General features: G+C 45.5%; 1 long non-coding RNA gene across 1 annotated transcript in view; it reads right to left on the bottom strand.

Annotated features, from left to right (window-relative positions):
• The window catches only part of LOC136610689 (uncharacterized), a 57,314-nt gene extending 47,513 nt beyond the window's left edge, over positions 1-9,801 (bottom strand). Inside the window, exon 1 of the long non-coding RNA XR_010790146.1 lies at positions 9,591-9,801. This is a non-coding gene — a long non-coding RNA (uncharacterized lncRNA). The remainder of the gene's footprint in view (positions 1-9,590) is intronic.
• Positions 9,802-15,657: the final 5,856 nt, after the last annotated feature.

Genomic DNA, 15,657 nt, shown 5'->3' with positions numbered 1-15,657 from the left:
CCAAAATAATTTTTGACAACTTATGAAAAGCCATTGCTTCCTCTTTACTTTCCAAGTGTCAAATATCTTTCTGAATCCAAAATAGATAATTTTTGGATTGCTTGGAAAAAGTTATTATCAGGAACGGCGGCTCGCGGGTCCCTTGTGCCCTCACCGCCGATCCTGTCACATGGGCGGCTGCCGTGCGGCTCAGGGGGGCCCCGGTCCTCGTCACCTCCCCTGGCCGCCAGGCTCCTCCTCGCCACTGGGTTGCTAGGGATGCGGTGGGTGTTGCCCCGCATCGCGTCCTTGGTACCATGGCTACCCGGCATGCGTCTCCTCTGACGTTGCCTTTGCCCGACCCTCTTGTACCGCGTACCGTCTCGGTGCCGACCCGGATAGTCTGACTCTCCTTGCTGTTGTTTGTTCCAGTGTCTGTCTGTTTGATAGTCCCGGTGTCCCCCTTCCCTAGTGAGTGTAAGGACCGTCGCCCAGTTGTCACCCTGGGGCATAGCCCAGGGGGGCAAGTAGGTATGGACAGGAGTTGTGGGTATTTTCAGGGACCTCCAGTTTCCCTGACCCCGATTCCTGACAGTTATTGCTTTTTCTGTTACCACTGCGTATGTATAAAAACTGGCGGGCATCTGCCATCCAAAAAGGTTAATTTTTGGACATTGTTTAGTTTTAAAAAACATAATTTTAAAGATTTGAATATAAATGTTTATTTTAATAAATTCATTTTTCCTGTTTCTGGACTCCCTTTCCTACCTGATAATTAAAAACCCACAAGGTTACTTCTATTACTTCTCTTGTTCAGATAAACTAAATGTATAGCAGTTATACAAAACTATAAAAATGTACTTAATAAACTTAAAAATGCTTTTATACAAGCCAACTATCGACTGAAAAATTGCTCAAATGAGTAATTTTAAGCCATAGCTGTCCTATGCAAATGAGGGTTCTGACAAGGTCCTGAGTGAGAAACTGCTCATTAGGCCGCCTGCAGACGGGCAGGAAATTCCGCGGCAGGATTTCCCGCGGGATTTCCCGTTAACAAACGCAATCCTATGCAGACGGCCGCGGTTTGACAGCGCAAAATCTCGCGCGGCAAACAAACTGCAGCATGTTCTATTTCTGTGCACGGCTTGCAGAGCCCCGCACAGAAACGTCACTCACCCGCCACTGGCTCCGGTCTGCACATGCGCCGGCTGCCCTGCAGCCGGCACATAAAAGATCCTGAGCTGCGGGGCGCGGGTGAGTACGCGCCGCTCTCTGCAGGCGCTCGGGCCGGGTCCCGCGGCGAGAATTCTCGCTGCCGGATCCGACCCGGCCGTCTGCAGGCGGCCTTAGAGTGGGTTCACACAAGCGGGTGCTTGCACGTACATACGCGCACAGAAAAACGCGCGCCTATTAAAACCATGTTTTTCCTGTGAAGTTTTCATATGTCCATGTTTTTTCTGCATGCCAACGCGTGCACCACAGGAAAAAGGACATGCGTGGCTGTTTGGTCGGTACTGATCTTTATATTGGCTCCTATGGGACACGCAGCATGGGAGTCCGGCCGTGTGAACTACCCAATAGACAGCAATGTATTTTTTTTTCTTCTCTGTAGTGGGAAATGAATTTAAATAAACCATTGATGAAGAAAAAAAACAAAACACTGAAACGCAAGAAAAGCAAAGTATATGCAGGCTGCAACATACATTCACACAGCCAGTTGAGGTGGAGAATAGATTTTAAAAAAAATTATCGCTAATGGTTGTGGGTAAAGGAAAAAAGGCAGGAATAGAAGAATCGTTGTGGCGGCAATAAAATCCTGTCGCTCAGAACTATCAATGCCTAACTATTGGCGCCGTGCATATTTCCTGGTATGCTGATAGAGCGCAAGGTATGGAGTGCATCTATGTGTGCTCCCCGCAGCCAAAATTCAACCTTCTTACACGCATATAACGAGTACGGACCTTCGTTCACGCGTATTTTTGCACGTACGCGCACGTGTACGTTAGTGCACGCGTATTAACGCATACGCACACGCTCATGTAAACACACCCTTAGTTGTTATTCACTTTATTTCAGCTCACTAAAACGAAACTAGTGTGAAACTTCTTGCGCAGTATAAACAGGCAGTAGTTCATTTTTGAACGACTGCTTAATTCACAGTGAATGGAGGTAGGCCGCCAGAAGGCATCTCCAGAGTGCTCTGCCACCAGTCACTGAACGACTATTGCTCTTGTGTGAAAGCGCAGGAGTGATAATCATCCTGTGTAAAAGTACCCTAAGAAATAAGCAATTGATTATTTTATCTGCTATTTAGCCCCTAAGGCCTCATGTCCACGGGGAAAATCAGATCCGCTGCAGATTCTACATGTAGAATCTGCAGCGGGTCCCTCCTGCCCCGCGGACATGAGCGCCAAAAATAGCAATTTAAAAGTATTTACCATCCGGCGCGGGCGGAGAAGATCAGCTGTTCCTCACGGCCGGATCTTCATTTTCGGCCGGCGGATGAATTCCTGACGCGGGCGGCACGTCGCCGACGTGCCGCGCGCATGCGCCGGGCACATCCGCCGAGCCGAAGCAAGGAAGATGCGGCCGTGAGGAACAGCTGACCTTCCCCGCCCGCGCCGGATGGTAAATACTTTTAATTCCTATTTTAGGTCTCCCGCGGATCCGGACGGCTTCCATAGGCTTCAATAGAAGCCCGCGGGAGCCGTCCCCGCGGGAGACCCGCATGAAAATGGAGCATGGTCCAGATTTTTTCATGCTCCATTTTTTTTTAAATGCCTTTTATTGACGATCCGCGGGTATTTATGTACCCGCGGGTGGTCAATGCATCCCTATGGGGTGCGGATCCGCATGCAGGAAATCCGCTGCGGATCCTAAATCCTATTTTCCCCGTGGACATGAGCCCTAAAGGTATTTAATGAAATGAAAAAGCTGCTGTAAAAGTTTTAATGTTAGATTCTTGTCCAAGGTCAATGGGAATCATGTAGCTATTATCTTGAAAACCAATACACATTAGTTACATGTACATCTTTGCCTCTCATTTATATTATTCTTGCTTGGAGATTTCCATTATTGCTTTTCAAAAGACACTTAATATTTTGTCTAGGTACGAGTGATGTCTGTGTGCCATCTAATGGTAATGTACAATATTGTGTGGCTGGCTTATTTTGCATTATTTATCTTAAATGATTCTTGTTTTACTTTATATTACTTGATGCATCTAGCATAGCTAGGGGTGCTGGCAAAGCATGTGTAAATGTGCTGCGTCCCAAGGGTGCAAGGTGTTTAGATGCAGGGCAAGGTCCTTGAACTGAATCTTTTACTTGCGATGAAGTAAAAACCTACAATAGTTCCAACTATGGATTTATTAATGTATTAGTAAATAGTAATAGGCCAAAGCAATAACCAAAATTCTTGAAATATTTTGTTAGTTTTATTTACAGATATATTGCCATTTTCAATTATCTTGAGGGTGAGAACAGAGCCCACCCAAATATTTGTTGACGATGTTTCTCAACCTATATTTTACACTAAATTACAAATGGATAGTGAATAGAGATGAGCGAGCACCAAAATGCTCGGGTGCTCGTTACTCGGGACGAAATTATCGCGATGCTCGAGGGTTCGTTTCGAGTAACGAACCCCATTGAAGTCAATGGGCGACCCGAGCATTTTTGTATATCGCCGATGCTCGCTAAGGTTTTCATTTGTGAAAATCTGGGCAATTCAAGAAAGTGATGGGAACGACACAGCAACGGATAGGGCAGGCGAGGGGCTACATGTTGTGCTGCATCTCAAGTTCCCAGGTCCCACTATTAAGCCACAATAGCGGCAAGAGTGGGCCCCCCCCCCTCCCAACAACTTTTACTTTTGAAAAGCCCTCATTAGCAATGCATACCTTAGCTAAGCACCACACTACCTCCAACAAAGCACAATCACTGCCTGCATGACACTCCGCTGCCACTTCTCCTGGGTTACATGCTGCCCAACACCCCCCCCCCACACGACCCAGTGTCCACAGCGCACACCAAACTGTCCCTGCCCAGCCTTCAGCTGCCCTCATGCCACGCCACCCTCATGTCTATTTATAAGTGCGTCTGCCAGAGGAAAAGCAGGCACACACTGCAGAGGGTTGGCACGGCTAGGCAGCGATCCTCTTTAAAAGGGGCGGGGCGATAGTCCACAATGCTGTACAGAAGCAATGAGAAATCCAATCCTGTGCCACCTCCATCTGGAGCTGCACACGTGGGCATAGCAATGGTGAACCTATGTGCCACACACTATTCATTCTGTCAAGGTGTCTGCATGCCCCTGTCAGACCGCGGTTTTTTATAAATAGTCACAGGCAGGTACAACTCCGCAATGGGAATTCCGTGTGCACCCACAGCATGGGTGGCTCCCTGGAACCCACCGGCTGTACATAAACGTATCCCATTGCAGTGCCCATCACAGCTGAGGTAACGTCCGATTAAATGCAGGTGGACTTCGGCCCACACTGCATGCCCCAACCTGACCGGGGTTTTTAATTCATAGACACAGGCAGGTACAACTCCCTATTGTGAAGTCCCTGTGGACCGACAGCATGGGTGGGTGCCAGGAAGCCACCGGTGGTACATAAATATATCCCATTGCATTGCCCATCACAGCTGAGGTAATGTCGTGCTTAATGCAGGTGGGCTTCGGCCCACACTGCATGCCCCAGTCAGACTGGGGTTCTTTAGAAGTGGACACATGCAGTTACAACTCCCTGTGGACCGACAACATGGGTGGGTGCCAGGAAGCCAACGGCGGTACATAAATATATCCCATTGCAGTGCCCAACACAGCTGAGGTAATGTCGTGCTTAATGCAGGTGGGCTTCGGCCCACACTGCATGCCCCAGTCAGACTGGGGTTCTTTAGAAGTGGACACATGCAGTTACAACTCCCTGTGGACCCACGGCATGGGTGGCTCCCTGGAACCCACCGGCGGTACATAAATATATCCCATTGCAGTGCCCAACACAGCTGATGTAACGTCAGCTGTAATGCAGGTGGGCTAAAAATTCATTTGATTACACTGTAGGCGAGGGCCCCCAAAAATTGGTGTACCAACAGTACTAATGTACCTGAGAAAAATTGCCCATGCCCAACCAAGAGGGCAGGTGAAATCCATTAATCGCTTTGGTTAATGTGGCTTAATTGCTAACTAGGCCTGGAGGCAGCCCAGTTAAAATAAAAATTGGTTTTTTGGATGTCATCGCGAGAGCCCAGCCTGTCACCATAGCAACAGGACGCCAGACACTGGCGTCCTGTATTGCCTGTGCCTATAATCGCTGTACAAGCAATAAGGCATGGCAGAGCAGTAGCTCTGCCATGCCTTATCACAGCGATCATAAGCATAGTGCTGCAAGTCCCTCAGAGGGACTCAAATTGTGTAAAGAAAAGAAAAGAAAAGTGTAAAAAAAAGAAAAATGTAAAAAAAAATGTAAAAACCCCCCTTTTTTTATGCTTTTTCTAATATTAGCATAAAAAAAGGGAAAAAAATTAAAACCCCACATATTGGGTATTGACGCGTCTGTAACGATGTGTACAAAAAGTTGAACATGCTTTTTATTTTGTACGACAAAAAGCGTTAAAAAAAACGCTAAAAAACAGAGGCAAAATGCTAATTTTTAGCATTTTGCCTCACAAAAAATGCAATAAAAGTGATCAAAAAAGCCGTACATTCCCCAAAATGCTACCAATAAAAACTACAGCTCATCTCGCAAAAAATAAGCCCTCATAGAGCTCCGTACATAGAAAAATAAAAAAGTTACAGGACTTTGAATGCAGCTATAGAGGAAAAAAAAAGATTTCCAAAAAAAAAGGGGGTTTTATTGCAAAAAAGTGTAAAAACCTAAAAAAAATATAAGAATTTTGGTATCGTTGTTACCGTACCGACCCGCAGAAAAAATTTAGTGTGTCATTTATGCTGCATGATTAACGCTGTAAAAAAAAGAAAAAGAAATCTATGGCAGAATTGATGCGTTTTCTCTCCCTGTTATCATAAAAAAAGAAAGAAAAAAAAATTTACGATATAGCCTATGTACCCAAAAGTGGCACCGATAAAAACTACAGATCGCCACGCAAAAAACAAGCCCTTATACGGCCGCATCCACGGAAAAATAAAAAAGTTATGGCTTTTGAAAAATGGAGATGGAAAAATACCAAAAAATCGCTTGGTCCTCAACGCCAAAATAGGCCATGTCATTAAGGGGTTAATGAAAAGGTCTCTATCAACTATTCTATTCTTTGTATGTGACCTTGTTCCAGTTTGTAATGTCACATTTGTTCAAAAAAATTCCTAAAGGGGTTTTCCAACAGCTATAAAATTGCTTCCCAACCACTCTGTCTGTCCTGGTTGCTGCTGGCCAGGACATGTGACTGTTGCAGCCAATCACTGGCTATAAAAGATCAATGCTGTGGCCAATGATCGACTACAGCAGTCACATGTCCAGATCAACAGCAACCAGGAAGGACAGAGTGGCTGCGAAGCAATTGTAAGTCATGGGAAAACAATTTTTAGGCCCCCTGTCCACGAGTGTTGTAGCATCCCGTGGCGGATCTCTGCCACGGGAGCCGCTGCCCTGGAGCAGGAGCCGGCAGACGGATCGCCACTGTCAGCCTATCTGATAGATACCGCCGGGGAAATCACGCCCGTGGACAGGGGGTGTAAATGTGACAAGGCTTATCAACTCTTAGGACCTATCTCCACTGTATAACTGTGATATAAGTGTGGTATTATTTCCTCTGCTGCTTTTGTAGTACAGTTAGGATCACTAGAGACAGAGTACAATTTCTAATGCACTGTTCAGTTCTAAGGTGCAAAGAGTTGTATATCTGGCTGGTTAAAAAGGGATGTCACTTGTTTAAGTCAATTCAAGCTGGCAAGTTCTATTCATTTATTCTTACTAGGGTGAAAAAGTAGTATGAATAGTAGTCAAAGCATACATGAATGAATTCAGAGAGTAGTTTATACAGCAGTGGCTTGTATGGGAGATGACAGAGATGTTCCCTATTTTGTATGTGTAATCTAAATTGGAGAACACTGCATGTGTAAGCAACCATCCCCCATATACAATGAGAGAGCAATGTATTGTTCATATAAACAGGTAAAACCTGGACTCTCATCAGCACATGAAACCAGCAAAGAGTCTTCAAAAGAGAAGAATACACAAAGACTGCCATTATAATAACTGAGTTAGCAGACCCCAACAAGAGAAGATTCAACAGAAACTTATCATTCTTTGCACTTTAAAAGAAAATTGGTTTGAACCAAATGTTAATTTCCTTTCTTCTTAAGACCTCTCTAAGTAAACAGGAAACTTCCAAAATAGAAGACTCAAGCCTGTTGCTAATTGTGCCATGTTGTAAAATCTTTACTGAGCATGTCTGATAATCTCCTTCCATTTTCTGATTACATCATAACCATTCCCCATGAAAATGAATTTAGGAAAAAACAAAAAAAAAGATCCAGCGCTCCAAAAGAAGGAAAAAAGGCAGGAAAAAAAGCCTTAACAATTACATCAATGAAAGGCTCCTTATCAGTTTTCTAATTCCCCATGAGAATGACCTATCAGCACACAAAATGTTGTAATGTATCTGAATGTTCCACCTTCTTTTGTTTGAATTACTATATAAATCTTTTCCCGCCAAAATAAATCAGATGTCCTATGGTACACACACTATAATGGTGTGTCTTCCATTGGCTTCTCAAAGCTCATATTAACCAAGTCTGATATGGCACCCACAGTATATCAAACAGTGCAATTATGCTAACACTTAGACTCAAGTGTATCAGCCATTTTCTAAAATTACAACTTCCAGCATGCTAAATATGGGACAACGTTAGAAACTAAAAAAGTTTAAAGGATTAGTGAATGCTTATTCATTTTTTTTATTGGAGTGTATTTAGTACAACGCAATTTTACTCAGTTTTGCCTCAGGGCTTAAACAGAAGAACGTGTTTGCAGAAGAGTTTGCACGTGTGAATATCATGCCCGCAAAATGTGATGAAGTGAAGCCATTGATTTCAATGGTTTCATTCTAACGAGCATGATTCTCCCGCGCAATTCCTACACGCGAGAAAAGATAGGCTTTGCCCTATCTTTCTGCTATTTTTCCATGCACAATAGCGCAGAGTTTGAATGATAAAAAAAATGAAGTCTTTTGACTTGATCTTTCGCAAATTCGCTTTGCAGCAGTGAGCATATTTGCGCATTTGTCCGTCTGTTTAAGCCCTTAAACTGCAATCAGGTTGGGTACATTTGATATTCAGTGCAAAAACAGCAGATCCCATCAGCCAGGAAATGATTCTCCATGGTTTAGCCTTGCAAAGTTTTTCCAGCTTTTCTCTAGTGGGATCTATTCTCATTGTCAGGACTAAATATATACAGCTACTAGGCAAAGTCAGATTACAGCCATCCGAATGTGGCCTAAAGCTCCTGGGATTTATAATTTATATATTACTGTCATCGTAATGTACAGAAAAAAAACATTTTAACCTAGGTAATATTTTGTTAATGATTTGTTTAATGATTTTTAGAACTGAGAATATTATTGTTGAATCATTGAGTATTCATGGAAATAAAACAGACATCAAAACTGAACAATTATACATTGCCAGCATCATAAAATAACCATTCTGCCCTTTGGGATGGGCATTAATTATCTTTTATGTTTCTACAGTGACTGTGAAAATCCATTAATGTATTTTAAAAAGATTTTCCTTTTGTTCCTGTTAGTGAAAGTGGAATATGATTCAATTCGAATAATTTCACTGCGCTATACATTATTTTAATTAAAAACCCTCTTCATTCAAAGTTTTCAATATTTTTAGGATTATTAAATAATTGTAAAAATGTAAAAGCCTCACACAATTAAATAATACTTCTAGGAAGGGTTTTTTCTTCTCTCTTTTTTGTTTTTCTTCCCTTCTTAAGGCAGGGCGCACACGAGCGGAATTTAATTGTACAAGCGCATAATAATACATAAAGATAATCATTTGAAATCCTCGCCATTTCCCTCATTTGCTAAGTGAATACTATATATGTTGTTTGCTCAGGTGGGCGTGTATATATGTGAACAATCTCGGACAAGGAGGTTTTTAATTAGTGTGAAGAAAAGCTATTGTCTTCTGCTGCATTAGTCATTCTGTTTTGCTGGGAAAACAACAACCTGAAGTCTGTTGATAGACTGAACGAATGCCGTTTAAACCGAATGATGAGCAAAAGAACTAATGACTGTTTTTATGCAGGCTGAAACTCAGCGATAAACGACAAGTGTACGAATATTGCACAATGGCATCGCATTTATATGTAACAAGCGATCCTTACATGTACGAGCGATACATGGGCAATCATTGCGTGTAAATGGGTCTTAAACAAAAACTCTTGGGGGGGTGGCCTAGCCTGCAGAGGGAGCGGTAGCAGGGGCACAGACCTCCTGCAGCCAGAAACTGAACTTCTGATCTACAGCCTTCCCTGGCCCTCTTTTAAACCGCTCAATATCAGCAGCTACCTCGCAGGCCAAGGAGCAGAAAGAGGGGTCTCAGGAACGAATTGCCAGCAGAGAGAAATCGGGGCCTACCTTAGAGAGTGAAGCTAGGGCCTCGATTTTGGAGCTGGAACGGATCGGAAGTGAAGCGCTGCGCCAGTTCCCGCCGCTGCCGCCGGTCACACAACCTCCAGCTGAAGCCCAGGAAGCCCACAGGAGTAAGGTCAGCTGGGGAGTGGGGAGCCGAGCATCAGGCAGAGAGAATAAGGCCTCTGTGAAGCATCCTGTGTACACTCTCCCCACCCCCCGGAGCACAGCAGAGGGGGAAGGGAGAGAAAAGTATAAACAGCCACACCCACTGAACAGAGAGCCCAGGCTAGGAACAGACAAAGACCTGTGGCCATACAAAAAGGGCATAAACAAAGGCCCATATTGTTTACAACTTCCACAGTGTCCTGACCAACGCCCTCCCCCTCCCCCCCCCCCCACAGAGCAGGGACACCTGTCCTGAAGATTACACAGAAACAAAAGGGACCCCTCCCCCACCCTTGAGTGCCCTCTGGAAATCTACCTCAAGCAAGGAGAAGAACTTAACTAACTGCAAGATTATAATGAACTTGTGCAGCACAGGCCTGGCCTGATTTTTATTTTTACTAGAGCCCCCTTAGGGGAGCTTTATCTACCACTACGCACTATACCCATCTTTCCCCCCCACCATCTCCTTCTGACTGCCGAGCTGAATGGCCGCCTGAGCCCGGAGCTCTGACTGTGAGACGTCCATTGGAACCCTAATCAGCAGCTAACAGCGGCGGATATGAGAAGGATCACTAAGGAGAAGACCAGTGAGCAGCTGAGCACCCCACGCTCACACAAGAACCAAACGGGAATGCAGCGGTACCTGAAAGACCGCGGCTCCCGCTCACCTCACATCCAAGATGGTGCCGGCCCCCGAAGCTGCTACAATCCACAGTAAGGAGGGGGAAGGGGAGTCCTCCTCGGACGAGGAGGACAGAGAAAACATCTCCAAGGGGTTTATGAAGCAACTCCTGACTAGTGCCCTTCAGCCCCTGATATCTGAGTTAACAGAAATCAAAGAGGACATTAAACAAATGGGGCGCAGGGTAGAAGACTTAGAAGCCTCTTCAGCCACCATTACCTCCCATGCCTTAGCGGTGGCACATACCCTAAAGGAGCAGCACGACCACCTAAACCGCGTTCTAATTTCACAAGAAGATTTGGAAAACCGCAGTCGACGCTGCAATGTCCGCATAAAGGGGCTTTCCGAATCCTTTGCTGCGGAGTCTCTCTTTAAAGTAGGCGCGGAAATATCTGAACTGCTGCTAGGTGCCGAAAAAGCCTCTCACATTAATATAGAGTGCATTCATAGGGCGCTCAGACCCCCTACCTCCGCAAATGAACCTCCTAGAGACATCATTTGCAGGCTGCTGTCTTTTCAGGATGCACTGGCCATACTCAAAGCGGCTAGAATTCATAAGGACTTAAGATATGATGGACACCCTCTGCAGATCTTCCAAGATCTAGCACCCTCCACCTTATACAAACGCCGACTCCTTCGGCCTCTTTTGGAGGCACTCCGCGCAAAGGACATAAGGTATTCATGGCTGTTTCCCTTCGGCCTCGGGATTTCCATCAAGGGGCGCAGGCTTAATATTAGGTCTCCGGAAGACCTAATCCACAGGACCCTCTAAGGTCTAGATACTCTCCTGTCTAGGCTTAAAACTGTTCCTTCTCTCCATACCCATATAGAGTTCTTTCGGGATGGATCCAGGCAACATGGAAGAACCCCTACGAATATCTACGTTCAACATAAAAGGCCTGAACGCCGCCTCTAAGAGGCACCACATCTCACTTCTACTAAAAAGGTATGGCACTAAAATTGCTTTCCTGCAGGAGACCCACTTTAGGGGAAACAGATGCCTTACCCTACCGGGAAAGCAATTCCCTCAGGGATTTCATAGCTCGCACCCGACGTCTTCCTCGAAGGGAGTCTCAATACTATTCCATAGATCTACCATTTTCTCCTGCGAGGCACAGTATTCTGATGAGGAAGGAAGAGTGCTATTCTTAAGGGGCTCCATCCACAATTGTAAGCTAACCCTCGCAAACATATACACACCTAACACTGGACAGGTACCTTGGCTGATTAGACAGCTGGAGACTCTAAAACAGTTTGCCACGGGCCCGATTCTCCTAGGAGGGGACTTAAACCTGACCCTCTATCCCCCCCTAGACTCCTCTACAGGGAAATCCCACATTTCGCAAGCAAAACTGAGAAGACTGAATCGGAGTCTAACAGAGATGGGTCTCATTGATGCCTGGCGGCATATGAACCCATCTGTTAAAGATTACACTTTCGTCTCGCATGTCCACTCCTCCTTTCAACGCCTCGATTACATTTTGATATCCTCCGCCCTGTTAGAGTCTGTAACAAGAGCCAACATCGACCCCATCCTGATCTCAGATCATGCCCCTCTCCACATTAACGTGCACCTCTCCCCCCCTACCCCAAGAGAGTGGAGATGGAAACTAAACCCCTCTCTCCTGGACGCCAAGGAAGATAAATTACAACTAAAAACCGCTATTGAGGAATACTTTCAGCTTAACAAAATCCAGGACATTCCCATGCCCTTAGTCTGGGAGGCCCATAAGGCCTTCTCAAGGGGGCTCTTAATCGCCCTGGGAACCAGAACAAAGAAAAAACAGCAAAAAGCTATAGATGAGAAGCTACAACAAATTGCGAAACTAGAACAGGCGGCAAAGTATTCCCAGAGTAAAGCTGCTCTCAATAAACTGATCACACTCAGAAAAGAGTTAAAACTCATCTTTGATGCTAGATATAACAAAAAACATCTCTATCTCAAATATGCAGCCTATGTCCAGGGTAATAAGGGAAGTAAGCTGACCTCCGCTCTAATCAAAAAAGCCCGTTTGAGAAACCACATTAAGGCTATCAAAACTAACTCAGGCTCTTCGGTCACGTCTTCTACGGATATTGCAGCTGAATTCCAAGCCTTTTACTCCCACCTTTACAACATCCACGAACCCCTAACCCCAGAAGAGAAACAAGACGCCCTGTCACACATAGATTCCTTTTTAGGGTCCCTAAACCTCCCTAAGTTAGAGGATGGAGCGGCTTCTACTTTGGTGAGACCGGTCACAGCTCAGGAGGTTGAGGACCTCTTAGCATCCTTCCCACCAAACAAAAGCCCAGGCCCCGATGGCTTCCCATTTTTCTACTATAAATCCCTCAAACCATCTTAATTCCTTAACTAACGGAGCTATTTAACTCCTTACTACAAGGGGCTGCCCTTCCTAAACAGGCCCAAGAAGCTCATATAACATTGATACATAAGGAAAATAAGGACCCGGAAGCATGTGGGAGCTACAGGCCCATATCCTTAATCATCTTCGATATGAAGTTATGGGCAAAACTCCTGGCTAAGAGAGTAGAAACATATATTCCCGCCCTAGTCAACCCTGAGCAGACCGGTTTCGTCAAAGGAAGAGAAGGCAAAGACAATAGCTTGAGGCTGCTTCATGCAGTAAGATATGCCCAAACACATAACATTCCCATGGCGCTAGTAGGCTCAGACGCCGAAAAAGCCTTTGACCGGGTAAACTGGCTCTATATGTATCGGGTTCTCTCTCACTTCAACTTTCCTCCCGCTTTTATAACCGCAATCTCTTCCCTATATTCAGCCCCCTATGCCAGGTTAAAAATAAATGAAATCCTATCTCCTCCCTTCAATATAAGCAACGGCACCCGACAGGGCTGCCCTCTCTCCCCTACCCTATTCATCCTAGCCCTCGAACCATTTCTGCAGAAAATTAGGGTTGACCCCATCATCCAGGGACTAAAGATTGAACAAGCAGTCATTTCAACAGCAGCTTATGCTGATAACATAGTCTTCTTAGTTACAGACCCGGAGAGAGGACTGCCCCGACTTACCAACCTCCTAGAAGAATTTGGAGTCCTATCCAATTTTAAGATAAATTATTTTAAGTCTACTGCTCTTAATATCTCGATACCCCATGCCCGATGTAATGCCCTGAAAACTAGCTCTCCTTTCACTTGGTCCAAGACGGATATGGACTTCCTGGGCATAAAACTCACAAAAAAAGCCGAGGATCTCTACTCAGCAAACTTCCTTCCATTCCTAACAGAAATAAAAAAACCTTTTGAGATCCTATGATCCACCATTTATTACATGGCTGGGCAGAAAAAACATATTAAAAGCATACATTCTCCCAATTATCTTATACAAAATTCGGCTCCTCCCTATTTTTATTCCGCCCCCCTTCTTCAAATCCCTACGGTTGGCCTTCTCTAATTACATATGGAAGGGGAAGAAACCGAGACTGGCTCACTGCCTTCTGTCAGGGGCCGGAACGAAGGAGGAGTGGACATGCCATGCCTCAGAGAATATTATCGCTGTGCCCAGATGATACACTGGATGGAGCTAGTTAAACCAACTAAAGACCCACTAATCCAAGCACTCGCAAGAGGATCATATGGCCTTACCTTACTCCAGGACCTTTGGTTCCCTAATCAGATAACACGGGTAAAGAAAAGGTCAAACCCTCTTCTCAGAGGAGCACTAGAGACCTGGAGTGAATTAAGAGGGTCTCTGGCCCCTGACCCTCCCCCCCTCACTTCAATATGCGCACTGCATAAAATACTCGACTTACGCCTGGACCCATGTACAGCGGGCACCTGGCAAATTTTCTCAGATAAAAACATCTCCAAAGTCTTCCTCCTGTCCCACAGAACCCCCTCAAACATACTGGTGGAGCTTCTCCCCAACCACTCACTCCCCCTCCTAGTGACTACCCACATAACCAAAGTACTCAAAGACTTTTTAGTTTTACACAGGTCACCGAGGCCTTTGACTGACTTTGAGACGACACTTGCGGGAAGCAGCCCAGTCAGGAGGAAGATGTCCTATATCTGTAAGCACTATATAACCCCTCCAGCGAACTTCAGGCCCGCTTTTATTACCTCTTGGGAGAGGGAACTCCGGATATCCCTCACTCAGAGCGACTCCAAACTTATACTCAAGACGGCCTTTGGCCTCTCCCCAAGTGTCGTCTCCCAAGAGTCACATTTCAAACTCTTAGTGAGATGGTATAGGACTCCCCAGTGGCTCTATGACCATAAATTGGCCTCGCAGAACTCTTGCTGGAGATGTGGTGTCGCTCCCGACTCGTATCTACACATTTGGTGGGATTGCCCACAATTAACCCCCTTCTGGAGAGACGTCGGGTGTGTACTGGAGAAACTGTCTCCGGGCCTGGTCCTTTCCCCTGAGGTGGTTCTCCTGTGGAGGCCTTCTGCCACATTCCACCCTCTGAAACAAAAACTGATAGCATACTTACTTGATGCAGCTAAATCGCTCATCCCTCGCTTGTGGCGCCAAAAGGACCCCCCATGACTGTTGATGTGGAGAGATAAGGTAGATCTCCTCTTTAATCTTGAGGAGCTGCACAGTTGGTCCCAGGGTACTCACGAAACCTTCATACAGGTATGGAGCCCATGGCGATCCATTAGAGACGAGGTGGGCTTGGACGCTGATTCCCCTTCACTGCAATCTGTGTGTGGTGATGTGTCAGCGGCTCCCTGACTGTCACCATGGAGTGGCAGTCAAAGCCGAGTACCATTCTTGAGATGTGGTGCCTCATTCCCTCTCTTACGTCTCCTCCCTCCTACGAGAGCGGAGACCCAGGATTAGCTTAAGCCAAAGTGACCTATTCCCCCAAGGAAATCCCGGTGGGGATCATCCCCTACTCCCCCCATACCCCCCCCCCCCCCCCACCTCCCCTTCCCCTTTTTCCACTCCCTTCCGTTTCCCATGTATTGTTCCCCTCCTTTCCTGTGTTGATTCATTGTTTCCCCAGTTTCAAACATACTGGGGCCGTGGGCCTGTCCTGTTGTGGAGACCTTCTCCCCGACCGGGCTTACTCTGGTCTTAATAGCCACATGGTTGCGCTGTTTTCTGCTGATGTACTTAAGTACTATATTTTAATGAGACTCTGAACGATTTTGAATGGTCTTGCATCAGACATTGTAACCAAATCTATCTTTTTTCATGTCTGTACTTGTTGAATAATCAAAACATTTTCAATAAACACTGATTATAAA

This window comes from Eleutherodactylus coqui, chromosome 2, assembly GCF_035609145.1.
Source record: "Eleutherodactylus coqui strain aEleCoq1 chromosome 2, aEleCoq1.hap1, whole genome shotgun sequence".
Taxonomy (NCBI): domain Eukaryota; kingdom Metazoa; phylum Chordata; class Amphibia; order Anura; family Eleutherodactylidae; genus Eleutherodactylus; species Eleutherodactylus coqui.
This window is presented reverse-complemented; position numbering and strand designations above follow the sequence as displayed.